General features: G+C 43.0%; 1 long non-coding RNA gene across 4 annotated transcripts in view; it reads right to left on the reverse strand.

Moving 5' to 3' along the window:
* The window catches only part of LOC102955780, a 30,328-nt gene that overhangs the window by 10,755 nt on the left and 1,309 nt on the right, over nucleotides 1-18,264 (reverse strand). For 2 of the 4 annotated variants that reach the window (XR_006211799.1, XR_006211797.1), the window contains exons 2-5: nucleotides 11,969-12,296; nucleotides 11,776-11,872; nucleotides 7,544-7,713; nucleotides 6,832-6,949 (exon numbers count right to left, since the gene is read on the reverse strand). This is a non-coding gene — a long non-coding RNA (uncharacterized LOC102955780). The remainder of the gene's footprint in view (nucleotides 1-6,831; nucleotides 6,950-7,543; nucleotides 7,714-11,775; nucleotides 11,873-11,968; nucleotides 12,297-18,264) is intronic. The other 2 variants (XR_006211798.1, XR_446934.3) reach the window with 2 other exon arrangements.

Here is an 18,264-nt window from a genome sequence, read left to right on the forward strand (position 1 = left end):
TATACCTGATAAGAGGTTAATATCCAGAATATATGAAGAACTCCTACCACTCAACCACAATAACCCCAAACAACCCACTTTTAAAATGAGCAAAGGACTTGAATAGACATTTCTCTAAAGAAGATATATAAACGGTCAATAAGAATATAAAAAGATGCTCAATATCACTGACCAGGGAAATGCAAATCAAAATCACGATGAGATATACTACCTTACACCTATTAGAATGGCTACTATCAAAAAGAAAAGAAAAACAAAATAACAAGTATTGGTGAGGATATTTAGATTTTGGGATCCTTATGCACTGTTGGTAATGTAAAATGGTACAGATGCAATGGAAAACAGTATGGTGATTCTTCAAAAAAATTAAAAATAGAATCACCATATTGTCCACCCATTCCACTTCTGGGTATATATCCAAAATAACTGAAGAGAGTGTTCAAAGAAATTTTTGTACACCCATTTTCATAGCAGCATTATTTACAACAGCCAAAGGTGGAAGCAGTCCAAGTGTCTATTGCCAGGTAAATAGAACAAAATGTGGTATACACATACAATAGAATTATTCAGCCTTAAAAAGGAAGGAAATTCTGACACGTGCTACATACAACATGGGGAAAAGTTACAGACATCATGCTAGGTGAAATAAGCCAGTCACAAAAAGACAAATACTGTATAATTGCACTTAAATGAGGTATCTGTTATAGAGACTGCAACTAGAATAGAGCTTGCCAGAGACTGGGGGCAGGGCAGAATGGAGAGCTGCTGTTTAATGAGTTTAATCAGGCTCATAGTTTCTCGTTTGTTTTTTTTATTACCTTTTCTCTTTTTTTGGATCACAGTTTTTAAAATTCTTTCTTTTTCCTTCCTTCTTTTTTTCCTTTTCCTTTCTTTTTCTTTGGAATCAGCCTTATAGTTTTTTGATTCTCTGTTTGGTTTTTTGTACCCTTTCCTTTTCTCTCTCTCTCTCTCTCTCTCTCTCTCTCTCTCTCTCTTTTTTTTTTTTTTTTTTTTTTTGGAGATCAGGCTTTTTCTCCCTCCCCCCTTTTTACCAAGGTTACTTGAACAAACAAATCAAAGGTTTGGACCTAGTTAAAGGTCCAAACACTCCACCACAGGAAGCATGGAGGAACTCTGCAGAGGACTGACCAGTAGGAAAGAGCAGCCAAAACGCAACAACAGAGTATACACAACATACACCAGAAACACTTCATGAAGTGCCAGGCCCTGGACAGGGTATGACCCCTTTTTAATACAGCAGTACTCTCAGGTTCAGGAAACACAAAACATTTTACAGACTCTTTTTTTTTTTTTTTTTTTTTTTTGGGACAGAGAGAGACAGAGCATGAATGGGGGAGGGGTAGAGAGAGAGGGAGACACAGAATCGGAAACAGGCTCCAGGCTCCGAGCCATCAGCCCAGAGCCTGACGCGGGGCTTGAACTCACGGACCGCGAGTTCGTGACCTGGCTGAAGTCGGACACTTAACCGACTGCGCCACCCAGGCGCCCCAAAACACAAAACATTTTAAAGCACACAAAAGACAGAAACTTAGCCAAAATGACAAGATGGAAGAATTCTCCCCAAAAGAAAAATCAAGAGGAAATCACAGCCAGAGAATTGCTCAAAATAGACATAAGCAATATATCCGAACAATAATTTAGAACAATAGTCATTAGATTACTAACTGGGCTTGAGAAAAGCATAGAAGACACCAGAAAAATCCTTGCCGCAGAGATCAAAGACCTAAGAACTAGTCAGGATGAAATAAAAAGTGCTGTAACTGAGATACAAAACAAACTGGATACAGTGACAATGAGGACTGAAGAAGCAGAGGAGAGAATAGGTGATATAGAGATAAAATTATGGAAAATAATGAAGCTGAAAAAGAGGGAAAGGAAATTATTAGATCACGAGGGGAGACTTAGAGAACTAAGTGATTCCATGAAACAAAACAATATCCATATCATAGGGAGTCCCAGAAGAAGAAAGGGGAAAAGGGGGCAGAAGGTTTATTTGAACAAATGATAGCTGAGAACTTCTCTAATCTGGGGAAGGAAACAGGCATTCAAATCCAAGAGGCACAGAGAACTCCCCTCAAAATCAACAAAAACAATTCAACACCATGACATATCATAGTGAAACTTGCAAAATACAAAAATAAAGAGAGAATTCTGAAAACAGCTAGGGACAAAAGGTGCTTAACCTACAAGAATGGAACATAATAAGGTTAACAGCAGACCTGTCCACTGAAACTTGGCAGGCCAGAAGGGAATGGCAGGAAATACTCAATGTGCTGAATAGGAAAAATACACAGCCAAGAATTCTTTATCCAGCAAGGCTGTCATTCAGTATAGGAGAGTTTCCCAGACAAACAAAACTAAAGGAGTTTGTGACCACTAAGCCAGTCAACCACTAAACCACTAAACCAGCCCCACAAGAAATTTAAGGGGGGGGGGGGGTTGTCTCTCTGAGTGGAAAAAAAAAAAAAAAAAAAAGACCAAAGCAACAAAGACTACAAAGAACCAGAGAACATTACCAGACACACCAACTCTACAGGTAACACACTGGCACTAAATTCATGTCTTTCGGTAATCATTCTGAATGTAAATAGACTAAATGTTCCAATCAAAAGACATATGGTGTCAGAATGGATAAAAAAAACAACAAGATTCATCTATATGTTGCCTACAAGAGACTCATTTTATTTATTTATTTAATGTTTATTTATTTTTGAGAGACAGAGCATTAGCAGGGGAAGGGCAGAGAGAGAGGGAGACACAGAATCCAAAGCAGGCTCCAGGCTCTGACTGGTCAGCACAGAGCCTGATGTAGGGTTCGAACTCACAAACCTTGAGATCATGACCTGAGCCAAAGTTGGACGCTTAACGATTGAGCCACCAGGCGCCCCTACAAGAGACTCATTTTAGACTTAAAGTCACCTACAGATTGAAAGTGAAGGGATAGAGAACCATCTTTCATGCTAATGGAGATGAAAAGAAGGCTAGAATAGCCATACTATATCAGACAAACTAGATTTAAAAACATAGACTGTAACAAGAGATGAAGAAGGGCATTTTATCTTAATTAAGGGGTCTTTCCATCAAGAAGACCTAACAATTGTAAATATTTATGCCCCAACTTGGAACACCCAAATATGTGAATCAATTAATCACAAACATAAAGAAAACTCATTGATAATAATACCATAATAGGAGATTTTAATACCCCACTTACAACAATGGACAGATCATCTAAGCAGAAAATCAACAAGGAAACAATGGCTTTGAATGACACACTGGACCAGATGGACTTAACAGATATATTCAGAACATTTCATCCTAAGGGAGCAGAATACACATTCTTCTTGAATGCATATGGAACATTCTCCAGAATAGATCACATACTGGGTCACATATCAGCCCTCAACAGGTACAAAAAGATCAAGATTATACCATGCATATTTTCAGATAACAAAATGCTATTTTCGTAGCATTTTCAGATGCTATGAAACAAATCAACTATAAGAAAAAAATTCGGAAAGCCCCCAAATACTTGGAGGTTAAAGAACATCCTACTAAAGAATGAATGGGTTAACCAGGAAATTAAAGAAGAAATTTAGAATTATCAAACTCAACACTCAAAAAAAACCCCAAATAATCCAGTGAAGAAATGGGCAGAACACATGAACACTTTTCCAAAGAAGACATCCAGAGGGCTAACAGATACATGAAATGATGGTCAACATCACTCATCATCAGGGAATACAAATCACAACCACAATGAGATACCACCTCATACTGGTCAGAATGGCTAAAATTAACAACTCAGGAAACAATAGCTATTGGTGAGGATGTGGAGAAAGGGGAACCCTATTATGCTTTTGGTGGGAATGCAAACTGGTGCAGCCACTCTGGAAAACAGTGTGGAGAGTCCTCAAAAAGTTAAAAATAGAACTACTCTACAACCCAGCAATTGCATTACTAGGTATCTATCCAAAAGACTTAAAAAATTGCTGATTCGAAGGGGCACATGCACCCTAATGTTTTTAGCGGTGTTATTATCAACAATAGCCAAATTATGGAAAAAGCCCAAATGTCCATTGACTGACAAATGGATAAAAAAGATGTGGTAGATATATACAATGGAATATTACTCGGCCATCAAAAAGAATGAAATCTTGGCATTTGCAACAACATGGACGGAACTATAATGTATTATGTATGCTAAGCGAAATAAGTCAGTCAGAGAAAGACAAATATCATATGATTTCACTCACATGTGGAATTTAAGAAACACAACAGATGAACACAGGGGAAGGGAAGGAAAAATAAGATAAAAACAGAGAGGGAGGCAAACCATAAGACACTCTTAATTATAGCAACAAACTGAGGGTTGCTGGAGGGGAGGTGGGTAGGGGGTAGGGCTAAATGGGCAGTGGGCATTAAAGAGGGCACTTGTTGGGATGAGCACTGGGTGTTATATGGAAGTGATGAATCACTGGGTTCTACTCCTGAAACCAATATTACACTGTATGTTAACTAATTTGAATTAAATAAATTAATTAAAAAATATAAAGAAGCTCACTTGAGCATTGGTATCAGAGTCTTTCTTAAAACTCCATGGATGATTGTCTGTATGTTGCCTACTAAATAAAAATATTGCCTATGTTTACAGCCCCTCTGGATGTTGACAGTTATGTGACCAAAAGCCTAGACCCTGAATCACATTGTTAGTGTGACCCAAAGCCTCTATGTAAATTAGTTGTTATTATTTGGCTTGGCCTAAGGCCTGTACTCCAAATAACCTTGTTAATCCCTGCCTAACACAGAGCCGCTCGTAAACAAAGACATTTACCAGGCAAAATATTCCAAAGAGGTAAAAATAAGTAGGAGCTAAGGAGAAAAAAAAATACCTCTTTCTAGGTAAACTTGAACACTTTACTACCAAACCACCATTCTAGAAATGACAAAACAGTTCTACAGAGAATTTCAGTGAATGGCCCAAGTGCCCACAGATGGCAAATGACCAAGTTAGAATTAAGACCCAGAATAAAATTCCAGAGTCAGACTATTAACCATCAAGTTGTGCTATCTCCCAAAGGCACATAAGAGTTTCATCTGACACAAATTGACACAGTTAAATTTCAAAGGCTTCAACACAGTTCTCATTACTATATTCTCTTAATCTAAAGTCCTCTGTTACAGGAGTGCCTGGGTGGCTCAATTGGGCAAGCCTCTGACTTGGTTTTGGCTCAGGTCATGATCTCACAGTTTCGTGAGTTCAAGCCCCATGTTGGGCTCTATGCTGCCAGCATAGAGCCTGCTTGGGATTCTCTCTCCCTCTCTCTCTCTCTGCCCCTTCCCCACTTGTGCTGTTTCTGTCTCTCTCAAAATAAATAAATAAACTTTAAAAAGTGAAATAGGGGGCGCCTGGGTGGCTTAGTTGTTTAAGCAATTAACTTTGGCTCAGGTCATGATCTCACAGTTTGTGAGCTTGAGCCCTGTGTCGGGCTCTGTGCTGACAGCTCAGAGCCTGGAGCCTACTTCAGATTCTATGTCTCCCCCTCTCTCTACCCCTCCCCTGCTCAGGCTCTGTGTCTGTCTCTCATTAATAAATAAACGTTAAAAAAAAGTGAAAATAAAATTCTATGTTAAAAAATAGTTAATACCTATGCCCTGATATTCTCTTAGTGCAAGTTCTGCTCACCTAATGGCTAGAACCAATACCTTCTACCTTGCTTTGTTTTAAAAATACATCTTTCAAGATCAACTATAAATGGAATCTAATTCTATCTAAGCTTAATTCTTCCCCCAGCAGATAATATGTAAAATAAAGGTTTACTATTTCCTACAGAGAAAGAAACTCCACTAAAATGTGGACAAACCAAGACTTACCAAATGCCTATGTATATACTAGGTCGGAGGAAAAGGGGCATTGGGAAGGGTCTGAATTCACCAATGCTCTCTCACTGCCATGGGCTGCCATCAATCAATGAAAATAAAAGGCCCATGAACATCTCTATCAGGGAAAACATACATGGAGAAGGAAAGCACATGTAAGAAAAACAAAAATCAAGTGAAAAATAAACAGCATGTGTAATAACTTGCAAGGAAAAATCTCTGTGAAGACAGAAGGCCATGAAAGACTTGCCAAATGAATATGGCCACAGCAGGTAGGCCATGGGAACTCACTGGGCAGGCAAATCCCACCCTCTTCTGTGGACCTCAGCATTCATGCAGGCCCAAGCTGTGCTTTCCTGCTTTCTATGGCACTCATCTTAGGAGAAATACACGAGGGGACAATAAAGTCATCAGGAGACTAGACACCAGGGCCAGAAGTAACTCAGGCCCTCCCCTGAGTCTGCAGATGCACCACAGGACTTATTTGCTTTGTCAAGGGGAGGCTGACCGTCCTTGACAGAGGGGGGTCAAGAATCCGTCAGCGGCCAGCCACTGAGGAAAGAGCCCTGGGTCCTGGAATGCTTCTGGGAAGCACCATCCCCCCTGTCCAAGGAGGCAGGTGCTAAGCAACTGGTGTGCCCCACCAGGGAGGGAGCCCCTCCACAGCTGGGCCTATGTACACTAGGGAAGAGGGTGTTTTTCCGGGGGGTGGGGGGCAGTGGGGTTGCAGACCTGCAGAAAGGGATTCCTGAAAGGCACTGGGAGAGGCAGAAGCTCCGATGTGTGGTGCCAGGGCATGGGACTCCTCCACCCACATCTAGGTCTCAGGGAAAATGGATTTTCAGGTGACAAGGCTATGGGATCTTTATTACCTCACTCACCAGATATCATCCCCACCCCACCTGGCCTTACATCAGATCCCATTCCTACCCGCTCCATTTGGATTTCGGTCCATAGTGTATGCAGTCTGTAGTGTCTGCATCTGGCCATCAAATCTGGCCGGCATGGCCGTAGTGGCGGCCACGGCTGTGATCCAGAGGCCCATGATCTAGGGGAACCGAGGAGAGTAAAGCAGGCTCACCCTCCCCACTTCCCGGGTTACACCCTCCTCTTTCACCCCCTCCCCACCGCCCACAACGCTCCAGGAGCCCAGCAACTCGGGGTTGAGGCCCGCCCTCCAACTGCACAAGTGCGGGCAACAGATATTGCCAGCTTCACCCGGAACCACCACCATTCCTAAACGAAGGGCGGAAACTGTAGGGGGGCGGGGGCGCCCTCTGGCGGTAGTGTTGGACAGGCTGAGACACAGGCTGTGGCTGTCCTCTGTCTTCTAGTAGGTCCAGCGGATGGAAAGAAGGGAGGGAGGGAGGAAAGAAGAGAGGGAGCGAGGGAGGGCCAAGCTAGACTGACCAAGCAGGATGAGAACAGTAGCGTTGGTATCCCTTCCCTTGCGAATGTGCCTGGGATGATTCTGGAAGGGGTCTGCCCTCTGACCCTGAGATGGGACTGCCCCTGTGTGCTTCCGGGCCAATTTGCTCCCTCGCAGGCTTCAGTTACTGGAGCCAGAGCCAGCCGGAAGCCAATGAGCTGCCCAGTGTGGGTGGAGGGATGGGACTTGTCATCTAGGCCTAAGGATGCTTACAGTCCCCATTCTTCCTAGTGACCTTGTAGCTGTTTTTGCTGTGTTTGGCTGTGTAGTTGAGTGTGATTTTTTTCCTCCTCGTTTGTCCTCCGTTTTCTTAAGGTGTGCCTGACCTGGCGATGGCTTCAGACCAGCAGTTGTAGGAAGCCCCTCTCCATCCTAAAAGGCACCTTTCCAAACACAAGAATACAAAAAGACCTGCTCAGGAATGCCTTTCAGACTTTGAGGAAAGAGGTCAAAGAAGGTGCTCTTCACTCTTTAAGGCCCCACCTCACCCCCCTTCCCAAAATTCATCTATCTCACCTAACCATTGTGCCATGATCCACAGGAGGCAAGTCACATTAGGAGGGTATGATCCACTCCGTGGCTGACTTGATGGCAAATTTACCACTGATCCACTTCCAGCATTTCATCTTCTGGCTTCCACTCCTTACTGGGAAGCCGGTCCCCGTTTGAGTTTGGGGGAGTAGAAGTGGAGGTGGGAGGGGTGTTTTCCAGAGGAGCGTTGCTACTTGGAATGTGCTTTTCTTTTCTTTTTTTTTTCTTTTCTTTTTTTTCCCCCACCCACTGCAATCTTGTCTGATTTGGGGTTGGCACCAGCCATGTTTCTTCTTGTGGTCCTGGATATGAAATTCTTAATTGTGAGCCTTCCGGGGCTTCTTCTTGCTGCCCAAGCATGGCTTGGGGTCACTGTCAGTCTTGCAGTATCCAAATACTGCCTCAGACATACACTTTCTTCCTCCATCTTCCCTTGCTGGATCCCAATTCTACACCTATTCAACTTGATCTTTCTGTTCTCTGTGCCTGTGTTTGCTCCTCAGCAATTTCCATTATTCTCTCCTCCTCCTATAGGGGACGTGTTATATTCCAGCGGGTTCATTTTTCCTTCTGACACTATTCTGCTGAGGTCATCACTTATATTTTTTGTATGTCATGGGCAAAACTTTTTTTTTTCTTTTCTCCTGGTTTTTGTGTTGTTATTGAACTCCTAGAAGAGATTTCATTTCCTGTCCAGCCTGAGCATTTCTCTTCTGTGACTGAATCTATGTCCCTACCTCCCCTGCCCCTACCAAGGAACTGTCTTTGAGAATAATTCACATCAAACAAAATGCACTGCCTTTCCATTTGGTGTCTGACAACATTTGGCAGATGTCCTTGGAGGTGGTTTGCTGCTGTCACCAGAACCTCAAACACTGGAGGGGATGGAACCCAGAAAGCCTCTGAGGAAACTATGAGTGAAAAATCACTGGGGACTAGAAGAAACCGCTTCTTTTTCCTCAGGGTTCTCTAGAGAACTGCTAGAAGCCTTTTGTGGGTATCAGCACCATGGAGGTGCTGATGTCCCGACATGCAGGATTCCAGTCAGTGGTGGCCTCTAGTGGTGTATGCCTGAACTGAGACTCAGACACAGCCCCGATCCAAGTCCACACTCCAGGCAGGCACCTTACCCTCAAGCTCTCCTGAACCAGAGTCAGCTCTAAGACTCACACATAGTGTCTTGCCCCAAAACAAAGTCAGGCAGGCCAATCTCCAAACATACGTCATTCTTTGTATGGTGTTGGATTCTTTCTCTCTTCAAAAACCACTGTCTCTCACCCCAAACACTGCACCCCCAGACACAGCCAACCGCCACACTGGACTGTATTCCTGACTGAAACAAGCGGCTCCAACCAGGCCCAGTCTGTCAACCGGGGTCTGGAGAGGACATCAAAGGTACCAACCAGGCCTACTTTTCCTCCTCCACAAAATACTGTCTCCCATCACAGTTCGAGACTTTCCCTCCAGGAGGAGGAAAAATCCTTGTAAAGACAAAGGGCCATGAAAGACTTGCTAAATAAATGTGGCCACACTAGGTGGCCACATAGGGATTGGGAAACCCACTGGACAGGCAAATCCCGTTCCCTTCTCTGGACCTCAGCCTTCAGGTAGGCCAAGCTATTGTTTCCAGGGGCACTGGTCTTGGGACTAGAGAATAAGAAAGGTATCAGGAGACTAGATGCCCCAGACTACAGGAATTCAGACCAAGCCCTCCTCTGAGGCGACAGATACGAGGCAGAGGGACAGGAGCTCCACAGGACTTGCCAGCTTTGTCAAAGGGAGGCTGGCTGTTCCTGACACTGAGGTCAAGAATATGTCAGGAGGATAGCCACTGAAGAAAGAGCCTGGATTCTGGAAGACCTATGGGAAGCATTATTGCCCTTTCTCTCCTCCTCTGTGGTCCATGTTATATTCCAGGGAGTTCACTTTTCCTTCTGCTACGTCCACTTGTTCTTAAACCTGTCTGCTCAGGCCATTTCTTTTGTTGTTTTCAGTTGTGAGCATCTTTTTCTCATTTCCTTGGTTTATTTTCTTGTTTGTAAACTCATAAAAGAGATTCCATTCCCTGTCCAGTTGACCACTGCTTTTCTGTGTCTTTCACTTATGACTGACTTTATATTTGTACTTCCCCTGTATCAGTAAACTGTCTTTCACTCAGAATTTCATTCAAACATAATTCACTCAAACAAAGCACACTGCTACTCCTTTAAGTGTATGATGATTTTTTACAAACATAGAGGTGGAGTGCTGCCATAATGGAAGCTCCAACACAGGGAAGGGGCAGAACCTGGAAAGCCTTTCAGGTAACTCTTTGCAAAAGCCACAGAGCCAGGAAGAAAACATTTCTTTCCCATTGTGTTCCTTTCCACAGTGGTTATAACCACTTCATCCCCCAACCACCATTGTCAGGGCGCACAACCCCCGACACAATTTTTTGAAGTCAGTAGCCCACATGTCCAATAGCGGTATAGATCTCAGCTAGGAGTCCATCTCAGCTAGAATCAAAGTGCGGACATCAGGCTGTTAGGCAAGCTATCCATACTGTATCTTTCCATGAAGCACACCAGGCTGTCATTGCCCAGAAACCAACTCAGGTGGGGAAACTTCAACTCATACTTTGTCCTCACTACAATTTTAACTATCTTGTCTCCATAAAGCCCTGCCTCTTAATCCAAACTAACCATCAAAAGCCATCAATGGGACTTGGCAAAGCAAAATCCTGGTCATATCACACCTGAGAAAAGCAGGTCCTACCTTGCCTAATTTTTGAAACCAGGTCACTGGAGAAGATGGAAGATAAATTCTCAACTGGTTCCATATAGTCTTCAATTCTTCCTCCACTAAATACTGTCCAATATCATGGCTTTCCCACTTCTCTCCAAGAGGAAGAAAACTCTTGTACAGGCAGAAAGCTGAGGAGGATTTTTTTAAGTGAAGAGGTTGATAATAGGCAAGTGGGAGAGGGACACTATGTAGGGTCTTCCATCAGGAACCCTTAGTGACAGACAGCACCTTGTACTCTGGGGAAAGGTAAGCCCTGAGAATCTTATCTGGCAGAGTGTGCCTGGGGAAGGAAAAGGCATGTCTGTGATAAAAACCAGAGAACTCTTGGAAAACCAGAAAGCACCTGGAGCATCTTCTGTCTTCCAGGAAGACAAACACTCTATTTTTCAGGAACTGCCTTTTAAGTTTACAGAACTATGCCTTCCTGTTTGGAGAGGTTCTCAAGGAATTCAGACCAAGGCCTCCTGTGGCCCCCTCCATTAGTTCGTACATTCAGGGCAAAGGGAGAATGGCACCAGATAGCTGACCTATCTTTTAAAGGAAAGTCCAGCCAGTCCCTGTCACATGGGGCAAGACTCTCCCAGGAGGACAACTACTTTGGAAAGAGCCCTGGCTCCAGGAAGGCCTCTTGGAAGATTTGCTCCTGTGGAAGAAGTAAGGTGCCTGCTAGCCCACCCATATTTACATCCAACTCAGGAGGTAGCACCCTCAATAGCCAGGTCCAGTTATCTGAAAGGAATTGGGGTAAGGAATTGGTGATATAAGACAGGGCAGGTGCAGCATTTCCAGGAAAGTGCTCTAAGAGGCGTGGCCCCCCTCGGTAGAAGTTTTAGAATTGGCCCTGTGGAGGTGCTGGCCCACCAAGGTGCCCAAGTCAGGAGATAGCACTCTCCATGACCAGTCCCAAGTACAGCTAAAAGAGGTGGGGTGGTTTCACTATTTCTAGGAATGTGCTCAAAGAGTCGGTAACCCCTGGAGTTTGAGGCCAGGATTGGGGTCCTTTTTCAATGTCTGAAGGAGGTACTGGTCTCACAATACCTATGAGTGTCTATTTACAATAGACACTATCACTTAGGGACTTGGACCTTCATATCCCTGCCCCCAACCTACCAGCCACATTCCCTCCATACCAGTCTGAAGAGGTGGCAAGGGGAGCCTAGGATGTGCGGTAGGATCCTTGTCTCAAGTCTTCATTGAATGTGTGAATGTGATTGTCTCTGAAGGAGTCTGCCAGAGAAATGAATGAATGAATGAATGAATGAATAAATAAATAAAGCAAAACAAAACAAAAACAAAGAATATAAACATAACAAGAATACTCACTGTCAACTCACTTTCATATTATAGAAGAGGTACAACAATAGGCCATGTACAGTCTTTATAACATCTCACAAGCCCTCTTGCTCTAAAGGGAACCACATAACTAATTGTAGATATTTTGAGAACAGGAACTTCATGGTGGTACAACATTATAAACTGAGCTGCAGATCTTAATGGAAATTCTGCCATTTTCCCACTAATGTCTTTTTTTCTGATCCAGGATCCGCTTTACATTCAGTTGTTATTTCTCCTTAGCCTTTGCCATCTTCCACGTTTTCTCAATCTTTTCTTGTCTTTGAGGATCCTGATGCATGTTTATTTTGTGTAAGTCCTAGGAAGAAACAAAATCAAAATGAAATTCATAGAATTCTGTTATCATTGAAATCATTTTTTCTCATCAACATATATGTTTCTTCTGGGATATATACTATTGTTATAAATTTCTCTGTTGATATTTTCTTTGTACAAAATAACTTTTGGTTTCACTATGCTTTACATACAATGGGATCATTCATTCTTAGCTCTTGGCCTTTTCATTCCTGTTGTCTAGTGATGTTATCTGCATTCTATTTTTCTTTCACTTTAAAATGATATCCAATTGCTTATCTCTTTGCTTTTTCTTGGTGAAATGGTTGCTCCTTTGAAAGCCCTTTTTTTTCTCTGGAAGGTTCTACGGTTTTGTTTTTTACTTTCATCAAATCTTCTCTTATGGTGATATCTACATGGCTCAGTTGGTTAAGCATCCAACTTGGCTCAGGTCATGATCTTATGGTTTGTGAGTTCAAGCCTGGTGTTGATCTCTGTGCTGACAGCTCAGAGCCTGGAGCCTGCTCTGGATTCTGTGTCTCCCTCTTTCTGCCCCTCCCCTGCTACAATCTGTCTCATGCTAAACTAAAGCAACATCGATAGTCCAAAACTACTCTGTTTAGATGGATCTGCTTACACAGTTGACCCTTGAACAATATGGGGGTGTTAGGGGTGCTGACCCCCCCATCAGAGTTGAAAATCTGGATATAACTTAATTCCCCAAAACTTAACTACTAATGGTATACCATTGACTGAAAGCCTTAACAATAACATAAACAGTCAAACAACACATATTTTGTATATGTATTATATACTATATTTTTAGAATAAAGTAAGCTAGAGAAAAGAAAATGTTATTACGACAATTATAACGAAGAGAAAATACATTTGCAGTACTTCACTGTGTTTATCGGAAAAAAAATCCACAGATCAGTGGACCATGCGGTCAAACATACTCTGTTCAAGGGTCAACCATACTGTCTACTGGGTTGTTTTTTTTTTTAATGTTTATTCATTTTTGAGAGCGAGAGAGAGACAGAGCATAAGCAGGAGACGTGCAGAGAGAGGGATACACAGAATCCAAAGCAGACTCCAGGCTCTGAGCTGTCAGCACACAGTCCAATACAGGTTTGAACCCACGGACCGTGAGATAATGACCTGAGCTGAATTCAGATGCTTAACCGACTGAGCCACCCAGGCACCCCTCTACTCTTTCTGCTAGGTCTCGCTCATGTGGTTCTGTTCCCTTGCATGACTTGTTATCTATGACAGCTTGCTGGTCATTATCCCTAAAAAGTTATTTGTGGAGGCAGAAGCATAAGGTTGGTATGCCCACCTGCAGTGTGGACTCTCATTCATCTTGCCAGGTATTAGCCAGCCCAACTCAAATCAAATTTAAGGTTCCTTAATTGATTTAGGTTGTGAGTCCATAATTTCCCACATCTAGTAAACTTGAAAAGAAAGAAAAATAGAACTTTGCCCCAGGAAAAGCAAATGAGGATTGCTGGGAATGGATCCTAATCATTGGTATTTTTTAAGTTTCTGAGTGACTTTAAGATTTAGCTAGAATTCAGAAGCACTGTACTTAAGAGAAAGGCAGAGTATAGGGGCCAAGTTGTAAAAGAAGAACATCTTTAGATTTAAACATTATATCTAAACATGATCTTCAGTCATGGTCCCTCATACATGGCACTGACCATAAGCTAAAGATAAGAATTTACAGTTTTTTCTTTTTTTCACAAAAATATTTACAAAAACAGAGAGAAAAGATTAATCACTATGTACTCATTATCAAGATTTAAGTTCTCAGTATTTTGCCAATTTTGCATTAAGAAAAGTTATTTTAAAAAACTAGGAAATAAGGAAACATTACTATGTCATCCTGTGTGACTCTTCAAAGTCATACCAGAGCATGGTCCAAAAACCCACCCAAGGTTGGGACACCTGGCTGGCTCCGTCAGTTAAGCGTCTGAATTCGGCTCAGGTCATGATCTCACTGCTGGTGAGTTGGAGTCCCATGTCAGGCTCTGTGCTAACAGCTCAGAGCCTGGAGCCTGCTTTGGATTCTGTGTCCGCATCTCTCTCTGCCCCTTCCCAACTCATGCTCACTCACGCTCTCTGTCTCTCTCTCTCTAAAAAATAAACATTAAAAAAAAAATTTTTTTTTAAATAAAAGTTGACCCAAGGTCTAATAAGCCATTCTAGTGAAGGTTTTCTAAGTTCAGCACTGTTCACATTTTTGGCCAGATAATCCTTTGTTGTGGAAGGTTGTCTTCTGCATTGTAGAATGGTTGGGGGCATCCATCCCTGGCTTTTACCCACCATGTGCTAGTTGCATTCTGCCCATCCTTCCCCTCCCACCCCCCCCAGATGGTGACAACCAAAACTGTCTCCAGACATTGCCAAATGTACCCTGGGGATTAAAATTGCACAGTTTGAGGGTGCCTGGGTGGCTCAGTAGGTTAAGCGTCTGACTTTGGCTCACGTCATGATCTCACAGTTGGTGGGTTTGAGCCCTATGTTGGGCTTTGTGCTGACAGCTCAGGGCCTGGAGCCCGCTTCGGATTCTGTGTCTCCCTCTCTCTCTGCCCATCCCCCGCTCATGTTCTGTCTCTCTCTCTCTCTCTCTCTCTCTCAAAAATAAATAAAAATGTTTTAAAAAATTAAAAAAAAAAAATAAAATTGCACCAGTTTGAGATCCTACTACTCTAGTGTAATACAGGTGTGATTGGCTTTTTACTAATTAGGACTCAGACTATGCATATGCATAGCTAGGTATTCACTTGCAAAAAATTGATGCATTTCATCTATTAGTCTATTACAGATGCAAATTGATTTTTTACAGAAAAGATAACCTTAAAGGTTTGGTTTTTATTGCCCTGTAGGACATGAAATAGTTTTGTATCTAAATTTGCAATCTTATTCCAAGAGTCTTTCTTCCACTAACTTGGCTCCAGCAGAGCAATGATTGTTCCATCATGCAGGACAAGAGGAAAATGCTAATAATCCTCTCTGATCTGAAAGAAAAATCTCACAAGTTTAAGGACGTCTTTAAGAAATCCAAAGACATCAATTATAGTATTTTTACCACAGCATCAGTTATCTATTGCTGTATGACAAATTACTCCCAAACTCAACAGCTTAAAACAAACATTTAGTATCTCACACGGTTTCTGAAAGTCAACAATACGGGAGCTGCTGGTTAGAGTGCTGAGTCTCTCATGCAGTTGCAGTCAATCTGTTATTGGCAAGGCCTGCAGCATGTCAAGGTTTGACCAGGGCTGCAGGATCTGCTCCCAAGATGACCCACTTGGATGGGGAGGGTATCAGTTCCTCCCTGGCTGTTGGCAGATTTCAGCTCCTTGCTACCTGGGCCTCTACATAGGCTGTGTCAGCGTCCTCATGACATGACAACTAACTTCTCCCAGAGTAAATTATTTGAGAGAGAGCAAGAGAGGGAGAGAGAGAGAGAGAAGAGAGCGAGTGAGCACACCTTGAAGACAGAAGAGGTATCATTTATAACTTAATCTTAGCAGTGGTGTGCCATCACTTCTACTGTATTTTATTAGCCTCCTAGACCAGCCCTGGTCCAATGTGGAAGGGGACTACACAAAGGTGTTAATGGCAACAGGTAGCCATTTTGGGGGTCAGCTGTTACACCAGTTAGTATGATGACCAATTGGAATTATGTTTTTTTAAAAAGCTATTTTCATAAGACAAGGTAACCATTCCTAAAGATTCCAATGTCTATGATAGGTAGAGCACTGCTTTGGGTGCTATGAAATGAATGCTGTCAGTATGATGCAGGCAGGCTGGGTCTGAGGACTCAGGACGGTTCCACAGGACCAGCCAAGAGGGTCCTTGGCTTTATGCAGGAGAGAAATCTAATGAGAGCTGGAGAAAGTGAAGACAGAGTTTACTGAAAAGTGTGAGTGACAGAGAATAGGAGACAGAGTGTCTGGGAGACTCAGGAAGGAAAAGAGAATGAGTCTCATCATCACTTGTGGTTAAGTGTTTATATTGGAAAGGGGTTTAGAGTACTCAGTTTCTTTCAGGAATCCAGGGTAGGGTCCAATCAAAGGCAAGAGTTTGATGAACAATAGGTGTTATTCTGAAAATCACCAATGGTAGGGGGTGTTGATGCCAGGGTCAGCAGAGGTTTGTTTGAAGCTATGTCCTGGAACATGTTTGGGATCTGGCTCTTATTGGATATCATCAGGTGTTTGGGGCACAGGACAAAACTCAGAGAATGATTAGCTTTCTTGCTTCCCCCTTGAAGTGGGAACATAGCCTCTTTGGCTTATTCACAGGCAAAATATAGAACCTGAGTAAACAGGGGTGCCTGGGTGGCTCAGTCGGCTAACCAGTCTGATTCTGGATTTCAGCTCAGGTCATAATCTGAGATTGGGCTCCATGCTGACAGCACAGGGTCTGTTGGGATTTTCTCTCCTCTCTCTCTGCTTGGTTCTCTCTCTCTCTCTCTTTCTCTCTCAAAATAAATAAATAAATAAACATTAAAAAGAAAAGAAGAGGTACCTGGGTGGCTTAGTCTGTTAAGTGTCTGACTTCAGCTCAAGTCATGATCCTGCAGTTCGTGAGTTCAAATCCCACATCGGTCTCTGCACTGGCAGTGCAGAGCCTGCTTGGGATTCTCTCTCTCTGCCTCTCTCTTGCTTGCACTCTCTCTCTCTCAAAGTAAATAAATAAACTTAAGAAGAAGAAGAAGATGATTAGTAAATGGGGCCTAACAGAAACTCTGCCTACACATTCTGCATACAGTTCCTACAGAATCTGCCTGAGACCTTGCCCATGAGACAGGCTAGAAGTGCTACAGTTTTAAGGCCCTTGTAGTAGCACCCAAAAATGAGGACTGAGAAATGATGTACAAATATCTCAGCTTCAGTGGCCCTTGAACGAGACAACTTGTATCTACACTGTCTTCCAGAGTTCCCCACAGCACTGAGCTCCCATTGTTCACAGGGATAATCCCCTCGTTGATACACTCTGTATTGGGTTCCACTCCTCCTTTGTCACTTCCCTAGCCCCTACCTGCCAAAAAAACTGCCCACACTCACATCCTTGTCTCAGGTCAGCATCCGGGGCAGGCCACTGTTAGAAAGAAAACCACAAGTCCCAAATCGTGTCATTTATCTAAGCCTCCAAACCAGGGCTTACTACTACCTAACTTAATTGTAGTTTCAACCTCCCGTAGAAACGTAAGTCTTAATTGATGAAGGAGCATGAGGCAGGCTGAAGGATAAAGTACAAGCTAGCACCCCCACCCCCACCCCCACCCTAGGTGGGATCTGTGTGATATTCCTTGGACACTCCTGGTTCACCCAAGAACAAAGGAAATATTCCTTGGACACTCCTGGTTCACCCAAGAACAAAGGAAGGGGTTTAAGTGCTTGCCATGGTAATGGGGGAAACTAAGGCGAATGAAAAATTAAATTCCCTTTCTGCTTACAGCCCGTTGACAAGTCCTTGAGACAGGCAGAGTGACCTCCCTCTATGAGCTCAGCTGCCTCAAGGATGACTCTTTTCTGGGGGCAAAAGAGATCCCGGCTTAACATTGTCCACTTCCTTTATCTCAACTGACCCAGGATATATGCTGGCAATCATGCTCCAAGTTTATGGTCCCCGATATGCATCTGAAGGGTCTCATGACTTAGGTTTTATTAAACAGTGATAAATGATGTTTCCCTAGCAACAGTTAGCCCCTCAAGGTCCTGGAAACCTTGCTTCCAAAATCCCTTAGAGACATACTCTATCCCTGACCTCCTCCCAACCTGAGGTTATATAATGAGTTACTTGTCACAACCCCTGTACAGCTCTTTGTGCCCATGGGTCCTGTCCCATGCTTTAATAAAATCACTTTTTTGCACCAAAGATGTCTTCAAGAATTCTTTCTTGGCCCTCGGGTCCAGACCCCACCATCACCCCAAAACTTCATCATTAACCAGTATATCAGGAATTTTCTGATTAGCACCAAT

This window comes from Panthera tigris, chromosome E2, assembly GCF_018350195.1.
Source record: "Panthera tigris isolate Pti1 chromosome E2, P.tigris_Pti1_mat1.1, whole genome shotgun sequence".
Lineage (NCBI taxonomy): Eukaryota > Metazoa > Chordata > Mammalia > Carnivora > Felidae > Panthera > Panthera tigris.